At 40.8% G+C, this 15,507-nt stretch overlaps 1 protein-coding gene across 3 annotated transcripts in view; it reads right to left on the bottom strand.

The window, feature by feature from the left end:
• Nucleotides 1-15,507, bottom strand: part of PPP2R2B (protein phosphatase 2 regulatory subunit Bbeta) — a 599,706-nt gene that overhangs the window by 239,995 nt on the left and 344,204 nt on the right. The window lies entirely within an intron of this gene.

Raw genomic sequence — 15,507 nt, 5'->3', positions numbered from 1 at the left:
TCACTCTACTCCCAGGCACTACCACAAACCCCATGATTTACCTTGCTGTCAGAGTTTGGGCTACTTCCACGTACCCTATTACCACAGCTCCCGGAAAAGACGTCCCCCAGGCACCAGTAATATTTAAACTGTATACGGATACTTTGGATACCTTTATAGCTCTGTAAGTATGAGGAGGCTTACAAACCTGCCTTACGTTTCCTTTTCAGCCTGTTTCTTCCCCCCCCCCCCTCTTCTTTTTGTTCTTCACTGTACTACTGGCATATTTATTCAACGAGCTCTTATCTTGTTATAGATTATACATCTACATAATTCGCATCTGCTCCTGATGAGTGAACTTATTCACGAAACGCGTAGAGCTACTTTAGATGCTACATGATATCATCATACAACCTATTTATATGAATTCGTTACCAATATTTACTGTTTATTATGTATTTATGAATTAATTTTTTATTATGTCCCTCCTCGTTGTATTACTGAGAGCTATATGGGTCATTTTATATGTGCAATCATGTTACTCTGTGTCAATCATGTCATTTAGTATGTATTTTGTGGTATCAGTGGTCTTGATCATGTTTACCAATATTACTGTACTATTTACTATACATCTTCTATGTGAATAAATATTGTTTATCTATAAAACATTATGGTTTATTATGCTATGATCTTATACACATTTTTACCAGCATATACATATCTGGATACATTTTTATTAATTTCCCCAGATTGCACCTGCGTTTTCATTTAAAGTCCCAAACTCCCTTAGAATTATTCAATTGATTTAGGGATGGAGGTATTGACCCTACCATGTCATATCCTCATTTAAAGTCCCAATTTTTGTCCCCCTGTTTGTCCCAATATAGATATACATGTAATTATAACAGTCTATACAGCTTATTTACAGCATACGTTTTCTTAGTTTTGGATAAGGTGAGGAAGGGTTCAAACCACTATTAGGTTTTTACCACTATCTGGGGATCTTCTAGGGAGATTTACCCTCACGTGCTGACAACATTATGCCAGACAGGCCAAGAGGAGAACTAACAGCAACACAGACAGAAATAAAAAAAAAATGTTATGACATAAGCGAAGGCAAGACCCTAGAACTGGGCGTCTCCAAACTGCGGCCCTTTGCTAACCTTTATCTGGCTCTTGAGGCACTATTGTTAAAAATGATGAGGAACTACTCCACTGACACCAAGATTGGGGGGGGGGGGGCACTATTTCTTCTACTGATAGCAATGATAGGGCACTACTATTCCTTCTATTGACCACCAACCCTGAGGTCATATTTCTGCTCACTGATGCTGGGCCCAGGACATTTTCTATCCCCAATGGTCACAATATTGCCCCCTAAATTCTAAAAGGTCAGAAAACATCCCCTTTACGCAGTTTGGAGAACCCTGTCCTACATGAGGATTACTGTGCCCCCAGATTTTCCCACACTTTTGGTCTGATGAAAACCATAGTCCGCAAGAGAAATCTCTTTAACGGAGCCCAAATAGCAGTAGAAAGCGGACAGGAGTTCTTAAAAATGTCCAAGGAAAGAAAAAGGGTTCTAGACATAGTTAAAAGAAAACCTTTCACATAAATGGCAGAGCAACTTTGAGGGATGCAGGGGTGTTCCGTATGCAAGGAAAGATTCCCAAGCTCTTCCATACCCAACCTTTCCCATACAAATAGACAAGGTCAGCATAAGCATGCACGGACATGTGAGCATAAGCATGCATGGACGTGTGTGTTGGTGGTTGGGGGGGGGGATTGGTAGCTCAAAACCTCCTGACTATAATGTTAGTATCTGCATACAGAACACCCCAGATTTGGTGCTTCATAAGAAATATGTATGCAGCTAGGATGTTGGAAATGGACGTTATAAAAAAAAAAAATTATATATATATATATATATATATATATATATATATATATATATATATACACATACATACACACACACACATATATATATATATATATATATACACATATATATACATATACACACACACCAGTCACTGGAGGCAAATACAAAAAAAAAAAAGCCTCAATTTACTCATGCCAGTTGAAAACAAAACGACTTTTAAATGAACAGTCGTTCATTTAGTGCCTTTTGGGCAGTAGGCAAGTCTTGCAATTCAGACTTTATTTACTCAACGTCTTCAAAAAATGCCATTACAGTGCTTCTCCTCCGGGTAGTGATGCTATACTCCATGTCCCATATATATATATATATATATATATATATATATATATATATATATATATATATATATACACATACATACATACACACATATATATATATATATATATATATATATATATATATATATATATATATATATATATATATATATATATAAGGGCCCATTTCTTAAATGAGCCAAGCTCATGGTCTCAAATCCCTGTCATTTACCACATAGCCCCATCCCTTTCTCATCAAAATGAACCATGGGTACAGAGACATGTCCTGCCATAATATAGGTGAACATGTGATTGTACCAGTGGAGGAGGACACTAGTTCATACATCGACCCCAGCGTGTCATTGTTGAGGCAGCTACTCAATACAGTGAACATTCATCTCAGCTCCTAAATTCACTTTGCTGGAACATCTAAATCACTCCTTGCATCGTCGTTGAGTCATCATAATGTGACACAAAGTCAGAACTCTGAATATTTAATGAAACACAAGCCAACTTTATAGAATTTAAGAGAATAGCAAACATACATATAGACGTGCTATCAATTTTGCTATTCAAATGAGCTGTGCATGCAGATTAAATCTCACAGTAATTAGGTTGGCCATGGCCATGGATAATTGTTTTGATGCAATTTGACCATTCAGGAGATGTTCATTAATGAAAATTCCATTGTGAGAGGATGAAGGACTCCGGATCAATGGGTAATTTGCATTCTGTTCGGGCATTCTCGCAGAATAAGCCTTCAGGCCAACAAGTTGTTGAACTCTGACAGCTGGCATTGTCTGCCCACAGAGGACAGGAAACTGCAATGCTGTGCAACAGAATAAAGAAAAAGCAGCCAGGCTGGCATAGGGTAGGCATGCTCCTATCATGAGACCACACAAACTCCACAAGTCTGCTGTATTTACATGTACAAAAGCCTTCAGCACTGGATGGTAATACAAGATGACTGCAGCGGCATGTCTGCTCTCTAGAGTAATAAACCACAGTTCATTGAAAAATGCAAAGACACTTGTGAGAAGCTTAAAGGAAACTTTTACAATTAGTAAAAACAAAGATGCTTCCTAAACACGCCTCCCAATTCTTAAACATGGTAGCTGCGTTCAATTTTTATATTTGGCGGTTTTGCCTTTATTTTCACCTAGTGATAGAGCCAGTGTTATTTTTCAACGTCCTTTAACAGACCAAGCTGCCCAGCACAAGGGGAGTTTTTACTGAAAGGGGTGCTTAGAATGGTCAGCTTTTATTTATTTAAAACCTTTATTATTATTATACAAGATTTATATAGCCTCGACAGTTTACGCAGCGCTTTACAACTTGAGGGTAGAAAGTACAAATACAACACTCTTTAATACAGTAGGAATCAGAGGACCCTGCTCCTTAGAGCTTACAATCTTTAACCCAAAACCTATTGCTGTAACTGCTTAAAAAAAAAAAGTTAGCTTGTGCATTTAGGTGTATGAGCCCATCCTTCCTTTTAGAAATGTGTTACTGCATTTATTTTGTGTATAATGTTGAAAACTCAATAAGAACATGGACTTAAAAGAAAAAAAAAAAAGTGTTAGCTTGAGTTTGTCTTTGTTAATAAAGGCCATCTAAATCTGCTGATGCATCCAACATTACCCTTTTCACAGACTAACAATTATACTGTCCAAGGATGGCTACACTGCTCTTCATAGTTACATAGTTAGTCAGGTTGAAAGTCCATCCGATCAACCAAAACAAACAAAAAAAAACAAAAAAAAACAGGATTGAAAACCCAACCATACAATCCCATATCCGCTGTTGATCCAGAGGAAGGCAAAAATAAACCCCAGCACAGCATGATCCAGTTTGCTACAGCAGAGGAAAAAAAATCCTTCCTGATCCCCCAAGAGGCAATCAGATATTCCCTGGATCAACTTTGGCTAAAAAAAAAAAAAATGTTTAGTACCCATTTATATTATGTACAAAAGAATCCAGGCCTTTTTTTTAAAGCAATCTAGTGAGCTAGCCAGAACCACCTCTGGAGGGAGTTTATTCCGCATTTTCACAGCTCTTACAGTGAAGAAACCTTTCCGTATTTGGAGACAAAATCTGTTTTCCTCTAGACGTAAAGAGTGCCCCCTTGTCCTCTGTGTTGACCTTAAAGTGAACAAGTGAACAACTGAACACCAAGTTCACTATATGCACCCCTTATGCATTTATACATGTTGATCATATCCCCCCTTAATCTCCTCTTCTCAAGAGAGAATAAATTCAGTTCCTCTAATCTTTTCTCATAGCTGAGCTCCTCCATGCCTCTTATCAGTTTGGTTGCCCTTCTCAGCACTTTCTCCAGTTACCTGATATCCTTTTTAATAACTGGTGCCCAAAACTGAACTGCATATTCCAGATGAGGTCTTACTAATGATTTGCACAGGGGCAAAATGATCTCTCTCTCTCTCTCTCTGGAGTCCATGCCTCTGTTAATACAAGAAAGGACTTTGCTTGCTTTGGAAACAGCTGCTTGGCATTGCATGCTATTATAAAGCTTATGATCTACCAGAACACCCAGATCCTTCTCCGCTATGGATTCCCCCAGTTCTACTCCACCTAGTATGCATGATGCATGTATATTCTTAGCCCCCAAGTGCATAACTTTACATTTATCAACATTAAACCTCATTTGCCACATAGTTGCCCAACGAAACAGTGCATTGAGGTCAGCTTGTAAGTTGGAGACATTCTGTAAAGAAGTTATTCCACTGCAAAGCTTGGTGTCATCTGCAAAGACTGAAATGCTACTTTTAATCCCAGACCCTATATAATTTATAAAATGTAAGGGTCCCAACACTGAACCTTGGGGTACACCACTGATAATAAAGTAGACACCCTAAAGCCCTTTTCACATGGGCTTTCCGATCAGGTCCCCCTGGCAGTTTTTCAGGAGGAATGCTCCATGCACCCCAATGGAGCAGCGGGTGTCAGCGGTGACATGTCTGCTGACACCCGCTGCTATCAGATCCTGTCCATGAAATCGAGACGGATGGAAACCCCATTTTCCATGCGTCTGGAGGATCGGATTAAAATGGACAGGCGGTCCTTTTTCATCTGATCTCCCATAGAGGAGAGCGGGGATCAGACAGCTCAGGCTCTGCAAAGTAGGTGGAAACGGACCTGTCATCGCTGAGCAAAACGGAGTCCGCCAGGTTGAAAGCCCATGTGAAAGGACCCTACTGTGTGCTACTCGCCAGATCACCAGGTGAAAAATGAAGAGAAAAATAGCACAAAAACCAAGGCAGCCACTATATTTAAAGACAGTTGGGATACCATATATTTAATTTTCATTTTTAGGCTCAATACTGCTGTAAGCAGTAATTCCTGAAAAAAGTATCTCCACTTTTGTAAAATAAAAACGTATGCAAACCTTTGTGTTACTTTTCTTCCTAAAATCTGCACCCAGATGTAATTTTTCTGAGGCTAGCTAAAAAAGAAAAAAATGGCACAGATGATCAAATACCACCAAAAGAAAGCTCTATTTGTGGGGGAGAAAAGAACATCAATTTTATTTGGGTACAGCATTGCATGACCGCGCAATTGTCCGTTAAAGTAACCGTGCCGAATCGCAAAAGATGGCCTGGTCATTAAGGGGGGAAATCCTTCCGGTCCAGAACTGGTTAATAGATAAATAGTGCATTTCATATAAAACTATTAAGATCAGACCCAAATGAGGGACAAATGAGGAGGAAAGAGGGACAGAGGAACTTTGTTTTAAATCTGGGACAGTTGAGAGCTATGATAGTGTGCATTAATGCACTGCAACGGAATATGGAATGGACTCTTAGACCCAAGCTAAATCCGTTGCCAGAAACGGATCACCGTCGTCAGTGATAACCTGGCAAAGAACTAAAGTTGAAATATCAAATTGGACCTAATATCCCTTTGCCCTTTACTGTCAAGTATCAGAGTGCCTGTTACAGTGTCTTGGCACTTGTAGTTTGACTATTTTTGGCCAAATATGCCTGGTAGTTACAACGGGTATTACAGGATTCTTCTGTTTTCAAGAGACAAAACTTTAGCTGTGCATCCTCTAATGAAATATATTTAAAGTTCTTGTGTTTACAAAGAGGCTCCCTCACTTTAAAGACAGAAAACTGCTGAAGTACCCTTGCTTTGCTTAAATAGAGAGAAAAGCACAAGAATTACCTGATAAATGTTCCATTGTGGCAGATTCTAAAAGCGAAACATAAACCATGAATGTTTCCCAAAATGGTTACATTCAAGGCATGCCATGATTGAGAACAGTCACAGACTCACCAGCAGCAGTATGGCAACTGCACATGGAACAGGGGCTAAGATTGCAGCATCCTTATCTGTAAAAGGTTAGAAGTGTTTAATTCTGCTTTAAATTGGCTGTTCACATGTGGAACTAAACCCTCCTATCGTTTTCAGCAAAGAAAAGCTGCCACCTTGGTTTGATCTTCAACTGCCATGGGGCTGCACATGTGATCAGTTAGGACACCAGCCATTTGATTGTTTGACAGTTTGGTTCAGAGCACACCCAATGTGACAGTTAGCATTCCCCACATGGGTTGGGAATTTCGCTGTTCTTTTAAACAGTTATAATTGAGTTTAAAGCGGAGTTCCGCCTCCCTCTCCACCCCCTCTAAAAATTTAAAGTCAGCAGCTATACATACTGTAGCGGTTGACTTTTTAATATTCGGACACTTACCTGTCCTGGAGTCCAGCGATGTCGGCACCGCAGCCATTTCCATCGGCTGTCGGATGCTGCCGCCGCCATTGCCGGTAAGGGAACCCGGCAGTGAAGCCTTGCGGCTTCACAGGTGGGACCCTACTGTGCATGCGCGAAGCGTGCATTCGGATTGGCCGGGCAGGGGAAGGAGGAGGGGGCCAAACTTCCGAGGGACAGGGGAAGGGTACCTGTCAAAAGAGGGGGGGGGGAGGATGCAAAAGAGCGGAAGTTCCACTTTGGGTGGAACTCCGTTTTAATTTTGCTTTAACTGAACTAGCTATACTAGATATTTAAACCACAAAACCATTGCACAGGGCAGGTAAGTATACCATGTTTGTTACTTTAAAGCATAACTCCATTTTTGTTAGGAAAAACATTCCCCTCTGGGTGATCTATGTATATTACAAGGATTTTAACAAACTTTATTGCAGATTCCTACCTTTTGTTATTCTGAAGAAATCCCTGTTTGTTCCTCTGTGCTGAGTGGGTCTAATGGGAGTGGTTTCATAATTATCAGCTACGGCAGCTGCAGGGCTCTGAGGAAAGCTGATGGGTCTGCATCCCTTTAGACCAGGGGCGTAACTACAGGGGTTGCAATCGCTACCGGGCCCCATGCTCCAGGGGGCCCGGTAGCAAACCAGTGGGTGAACTTCCAGGATCGCAAAGGTCACACTTGTGACCGGACCCTGGCATTGCACCACTGTGGGGAGGCCCCAAGATTGCAGGAAGGGGGCCCACAAGATTGCAGGAAGGGGGCCCACTGCAGAACCTGTGAAAGGACCGTAATAAAAGGCCATGCAACGAGTGTAAAGAGCCCCAGGATTAGTGGGAAGAGCCCTGGGCTTGAAGGTAAGGGCCCTGGCCAGGGGTCTGGGGGGCCCTTCATGGTTTCTTGCATCAGGGCCCTGAAGGTTCTAGTTACGCCTCTGCTTTAGACGTGTTCCTATTGGGAGTATCTCCGCAAGGGATGCCAGAAATCTGACTTGTATCTTAGTGCAGACTTCTGGGGAAATTGGTGAGCCAATCACACAAGTAGGAAATGTTTCTGGGGTGTGGTCAGTATACATTCTGTGTACAGAACATCTCCAGGTAGCCATATTGCATTGTAATTTCAGAAAATGACAACAGCTGCAGATTGAAAAGGAAAGGTCATTTTTATTAACATTCAATTACAATATGATTTGTGTCCCAATTGTATACGCTATATTTTTTTCCCCATGAAAGTGGAGTTATCCTTTAAGAAAAAATATTGAAGCTTAAATATTGCTTTAACATACAATGCTTTACCCAAACCTCAAGATCTTTAGACCTTTGACAACAACGTGCACATCTAGCTTACAACCGATGTTGAAGATCTGCCAGCACAGTACAGACAGGATTTTTATGATAAACATCATAAAAGGGGGAAACTTCAGTCATGGAGTGTTCAGAAAAAGCAAGGCAGCAGTTTAAGACCATTTGGAAGTTCTAATATCTTAGGACCATGTAAAATTAAAGAAGGTGTTATCCCAATCATATCTCAGGGTGTCTTTAGCCTGGAGTTCATCTAATAGGGATAAACACTTCAAATGAAGAGGACTATTTTGATTAATTTTCATTTTTGATTAAATTTTGATTTTAATTTAAGTAATTAGGTTTATTAAAAATGTACTTCCTTGAGTGTGAATGGGAACTGCTGTTAATTTATGTATTTTTTTGCCAAGTACAGAATGTGTACATTCCTTTACAAAGTATATAATATTTACATACTGGCTGCAGCTCTGAAACACGCGGCCTATGCATACAGTGAGTGGTGCACACGCAGCCCCAGTTCTCTCCATGCAAAACCCCATTTCCATGATATTCTGGTCCCCAATATGTGCTGTCCAAGATACTGACAGATACCAAAAAATTTTCAGCAAGTGACAAGACAAACATCTGCATTTGTGAGTACAGTAAGTGCCGGTTCACACTAACGCGGCTCGACTTCGGGGGGCGACCTGTGAAGTCGCATGCACCACGACTTCGGTACGACTTGCAGGGACTTCATATAATGAATGTCAATGCAAGTCGCTCCAGGTCGCCCCGAAGTAGTACAGGACCCTTTTTCTAAGTCGGAGCGACTTGTGTTGCTCCTATTAGAACGGGTCCTGTACTACTCAATGGACCGCGACAGTGCGTGACTTGTCAGGCTGACCAGGTCGCCTGACAAGTCGTACTAGTGTGAATGGACACTAATGGTAAATGAGATGCCTGAGAACATGGCTACAATTTTACTAATCAAAGAGTAAGTTAACAACATAACTTTATCTGAGGGCACATTCTGGTATGGATCCCGCTACTACTCCCTGCCTGCTTTGTACGCGCTGCAGAATAATGGGCAATCTTCTGCCTTCCATGTCAGAACACACAAATTACATTGGACTTGGGAACACCAGATCTTTTGATGAATTCAATAGGATATTTCTCATGCCATCAGTATGCGTAGAAGAGCTTTAAGGAAGCATTATGGGTCATCCATGGTTTACAGGGGTCTCCAAACTTTCTAAATAAAAGGACAAGTTTACAACCCTGTTCACCAATGCAGGTCCAATTTCCATCAGAGTTTTTGGCTAAATTCAGACCTGAAATGGACCAGAAGACGCACAGGACTCCTATGCAATTCACTCTACAGCCATTCCAGAGCGGTGTGAGCCAGCTTCATTGATAGCCGGTCACAGGTTCCTGACATGCGAATTGGATGCGGAAAATTGTGAACCCAGCTTCAGACTTTGAGGGGACCAGACTATGGTCAGTTTGAGTGGAAAATGCCCTGGCGTCAATGAGTGGAAAATGCCCTGGCGTCAATGGGAGTAAACAATGCCCCATTGTTGGTATTTGAGGGAGGAATATTGCCCTACTGTTGGTATCAGGAAAAGGAATAGTGCACCTCCATTAATTTCCATGGGAAGAATATGGTCCTGCTGTTTGTGTCATCTGGAGGAATAGTGTCCTAATGTTAGTTTCAGTGACCGTAATTATGCCCCGTTGTTGGTGTCAGTGGAAGGAATAGTGCCCCAAAGGCTGGATAAAGAGCAGCAAAGGGCCAGGTCCGGCCCCCAGGGCACAGTAAGGCCACTGGTTTCCAGCCCCATTTGCATGATGCACACAATGAAGTCCTATACATAAGCTTGCCTTATTGTACCGGGAACTGGTATACCCATTACACAGTAAGTTGTCATTTACCATTCAAGGTAAGGACACAAGTACAAAAGATTTATGCTTTTAAGATAAGGCTGTCAGTAGCAGAATTTAAGCCTGGTTAGAGATACAGAAAGCAAAAAATAAACGTAATGAAAAGAGGAAAAAAAAAACCTATAGCAGCCCCACAGGCAACTTTACCTCTGCTCATTAGCCTGAGTAAATTGGTGAGTGGCAACGTGTTCGTACAAACAGCTTGGGTGTGAATTTCTATCATCTGAATTTGGCTTACTTACACGTGGCTTGGCTTTCCTACTGATCTTCTCCTGCACACAAAGAGATCTCAGTAATAATACATTGAAGTACTGCATGCTATTCCCATATCTTTTCCTGCACCACCATAGGGTCATTTTATCTTTCAGCTGACTACATACGAGTCAGCCATCAATGACATGCATAACATTTCATATGCTGCATGATTGTTGCACATCTGCAGTTTTTTTTTTCCCTTTTCTAGATTAAACATGACTTGTAGTACAGATTTCTGCACCAATAAGTGATGCCTGCTACCCGATGCACAGACAAGACAAATGAAGGCCTGGCTGGTAAACACAGCAGCATTTCTCATACAACCGGTTATATTTAGGTAAAGCACACCCTCTGCTCCCAGGGCATCCATCACAGTACTGGCAACAGGTTGGTTTTTACAGGCTTGCTTAGTACTCAGAGGGAACATTAAACCGATATATAATCATTTCCAATCACTGCTTCGGAATACATTAAAAGACATGTGTTCACATTTTGTCTGCTTTTGCTGGGGCCACACCCATGTATGGTGCAAAAATTATTTCAGTAAAATTGGGATATACACAGGAATCACAATTTTCCTTCATAGGTCTTTTTACATAAACCTGGACTTTTAGATCTAGAGCAGTGTTTCTCAACTCCGGTCCTCAGGGCACACTAACAGGCCAGATTTTAAGTATTACCTTGGGGAGATTGAGACTAGAATACTTCAACCACTGAGCAGAAAATGATATCACCTGTGATGAATTTCAGTTTTCTTGCAAACCTGGCCTGTTAGTGTGCCCTGAGGACCGGAGTTGAGAAACACTGATCTAGAGTATCAATGCCACCATCTCCTGAAAATGCTGGTGGTCATGCTGACCCACAAGCTCCCATACTTTCTAAATGATTAATATGTAACCGGTATATGGATCAGGGGATCGGACTTCACTGGCTGTATACTTGCTTCAGGTTATTCGATAAAAGTACTACTAGACAAGCAGCATTTCACAAGGGGAAAGGTCAGCACTGACATGGGGGAGATTTACTAAAACTGGTGCACTTAGAATCTAGTGCAGCTGTGCATGGTAGTCAATCAGCTTCAAACTTCATCTTGTTCATTTAGGCCTCTTAAACACAGGCGGACCGTTGAGATCCGCCTGTCCGTTTGTTTGGCGGATCTGAACGGTCCCCCCATGCATCTCTATCGGGGATCGGATGTCAGCGGAGACATGTCCACTGACATCCCATCCGTCAAATATGGACGGATGGAAACCCTATCATCGGATGGAAACCCTATCATAGGATGGGATCGGATGAGAACGGACCGACGGTCCGTTCCCATCCGATTTCCCCCATAGAGATGCATGGGGAACTGACAGCTGTGTCTCCGCACACAGCACGGAGACACAGCTGACATCCTCCTGCACAGCGGGGGATCGGCGGCTCGATCCCCCGCTGAGAAACACGGAATCCGTCCGACGGACGGACAGTGTGAAAGGGGCCTTAAGCTTTGACAATAAAACCTGGAAGCTGATTGAGCTTTGCTATGCAGATTTTGCACTTTCCAGTGTAATAAAAAAAAAACACTCTCACAGAACAGGTTTATATTAGGCCTCTTGCACACTGAAGCTTAAAAAAGCTCAGTACAGCTTTGTTTTTACTGAAAATTGAATTAATGGGCTAAAATACAGCCCATTAATTGTAATGTGCCTAGGCACGCAGGCATGTAAACAAGCGCCGTGCTTTCTTCAGTAAAAACAAATTAGAAAAATCTGCATTTTTGGTCAGTAATTTACGCCTCATGCGCGCAAATACACACGATTGCACAGAAATGTGCGCAAATGGCCATTTGCAAAATGTGCGGAACAAGAACGTGAGAATACGTTTCTGCACGCAAATGCGCGAAAATACGCACAAATAAAAAATGATGAAAAAGTAGATGCTCAAACAGGAGCATCTTGAGCAACAGGCCTAACAGAGAATCTCTAGTTTCTTTATAGTTAAAAATAAATAAAAATAATAATTACAAATAAATAAATAATAATAATTCCATTACAAAGCTAGTTTCTATATATAGTACATAGGGCAGTCATATCTGATATACACAGTAGTGCTGAACAGTGGTTGTGCCCTGCTGTTACACTGATGTCATTGCAAGTCTTCCAAAGAATGCTGTAGCCCACATGTCTGATCTCTAATGACTTGGAACCCTCCCCAATGCTCTTGTCAAACAGAAACCATACCATATCTGCCTAGGCTTTAGCTCACACAAGGGAGCTCTGCTTTGTAATAAGGGATAATTTTTTTTTTTTTTTTACACTATATTTGATCATGCTGGCAGTGTCCCCAGGTGAATTAAAGGGCGAGCGAATGTTCATAATAAACCTCCTTTAGCAATATATATCTGAAATGGATAATTAATACAAAATAATAAATGATTGATAAATAGTCACACAGATATACAAATCGATTTCTGAAAGCGTTATTTACAGCATTTTTCACACCGCCTAAAACTTTTGCACAGCACTGTGTGTATGTATATATATATATATATATATATATATATATATATATATATATATATATATATATATATATATATATATATACACACACACACACACACACACACACACACACACACACACACACACACATATATACACACACACACACGTTTATACATAATATATATATATAATACACATACATATACACACATAATATATATATATATATATATATATATATATATATATATATATATATACACACATACATATATTATACACATACATATACACAAATATATATATACATATATACACATACATATATATATATATATATATACACACACACATATTATATATATATATATATATACATATACACACACACACTCTCTCTCATTCTGCCCTGTTGCTTTGTGGCCCAGGCGGCCTACAGTATGGTTACAAATGGCACGCTTTCCACAATCATCAAGAGGAGTATGGGATAAGCAGCAGCACAGGATATTACTACATGACATCTTCTGTGACTTTAATATTGGGGCATGATGATTAAAATCCGTGGCTGAGGGTGGGGTAGGCGGTGATGAGAAAGAATCCCCTAGCATCAAAAAGCAAGTCATTCTAAGCTCCAGCTTCTGTTCAAATTGGCATGTTTATGCATCTGAATTCTCTGTGTCATTAGGCCTTGCCATAAGGATATTTCTCAGAAGCAAAAAAAAAAAAAAAAAAGAAGAATCTGACGGCACTACAAAGGAATATGCCAGGATACTATCTATATAGATTATGCCAGGATACTACATGTATATATTTATTTTATATATATATATATATATATATATATATATATATATATATATAAAATATGTGTTTGTGTGTAATATATATGTGTGGAGTAGTAACATGGACGCTTGTCCTTGCCTCCATCTGTTCACCACACCCTATAAAATGCCAAGACAGAAGATTGGGCCCTGTAAGGAGCCCTCTGAAATCCATTTTCCTCCCACCGATGTGCAGGGCAAAGGCTAATGAAAGGGACAAATGCTGCCTTCATTATATTAATGCATCTTGTTATTAGGAGTTGAGCTGATTAACATGAACAGACCCTTGTAAACCAATCTTTACTGGCAACCTAGAGCATACCATTAGGAGACACAAAAAAAGATGAATGCTTTTATAAAAAGAGGCAATATTGTGAATGGTTTGTAAACTTTCCTATTTCCATCAAGGTCAGAAAAGAGAAAAACGGCCCATTCATGGTACACCTGCTTTCCTCTACAAAAAGGTCAGAGCATCCTCCACGCTATTGTAGGGTGCACTCCAGTGCTCAGGCAGTACCATGTATGCCCTCATCTCCCTCCAACATAAAAAGGCATTGAAGCAGAGCAGACACTTGGCTATTATTAGATACACCTGGCCTAGGAAGCCCTGGGAGGAGGAGAGCGCAGCACACAACCCTACCCCCTCCTCATACCAAGGATCTCCCTCTACCTGCTCATCACCCATACTCATCCCGACCTGTGATTTGTAAACCATCACTGCTTGCTGCTGTTAACCCCTTCCGCCCTTGCCCGCTCTAAACAAAGCCTTCTAGAGGCAACAAGACACCACCCTAACCTGAAGAATTACACCAGATTGTCAATGATGCTTTGCATAACCTCATCCCTTCCACACGAAACACAAAATTAATGCATATTAGGATGTATTGGTGATAATCATTTTAATGACCACCAGTCACTTCAATGATGCCCTGGAATAGTTGGCACATCAAATCAATGATAATGATGTACTGACATTTACTACAGGATCCATGGTGAAGGTGATCTGACATTTACTAGCACCCTGACACATCATTGGTCCCAATTTACTAGCCCCCTGTACACATTATTGGTCCCAATTTACTAGCCCCCTGTACACAACATTGGTCACCATTTACTAGCCCCCTGTACACATTATTGGTCCCAATTTACTAGCACCCTGTACTCATTATTAGTCCCAATTTACTAGCACCCTGTACACAATATTGGTCCCCATTTACTAGCACCCTGACACATCATTGGTCCCAATTTACTAGCCCCCTGTACACATTATTGGTCCCCATTTCCTAGCACCCTGTACACATTATTGGTCCCCGATTTACAAGCACCTTGTACACATCATTGGTCCCAATTTACTAGCACCCTGTACACATTATTGGTCCCCAATTTACTAGCACCCTGTACACGTTATTGGTCCCCATTTACAAGCACCCTGTACACATTATTGGTCCCAATTTACTAGCACTCTGTACACATTGGTCCCAATTTACTAGCCCCCTGTACACATTATTGGTCCCAATTTACTAGCACCCTGTACACATTATTGGTCCCCAATTTACAAGCACCTTGTACACATCATTGGTCCCAATTTACTAGCACCCTGTACACATTATTGGTCCCCAATTTACTAGCACCCTGTACACGTTATTGGTCCCCATTTACAAGCACCCTGTACACATTATTGGTCCCAATTTACTAGCACTCTGTACACATTGGTCCCAATTTACTAGCACTCTGTACACATTGGTCCCAATTTACTAGCCCCCTGTACACATTATTGGTCCCAATTTACTAGCACCCTGTACACATTATTGGT

This window comes from Pelophylax lessonae (assembly GCF_965119305.1).
Source record: "Pelophylax lessonae genome assembly, chromosome: 4".
In the NCBI taxonomy this organism is placed as follows: Eukaryota; Metazoa; Chordata; class Amphibia; order Anura; family Ranidae; genus Pelophylax; species Pelophylax lessonae.
Note: the sequence above shows the minus strand (reverse complement) of the source record. Positions and strands in the feature narration are given on the sequence as shown.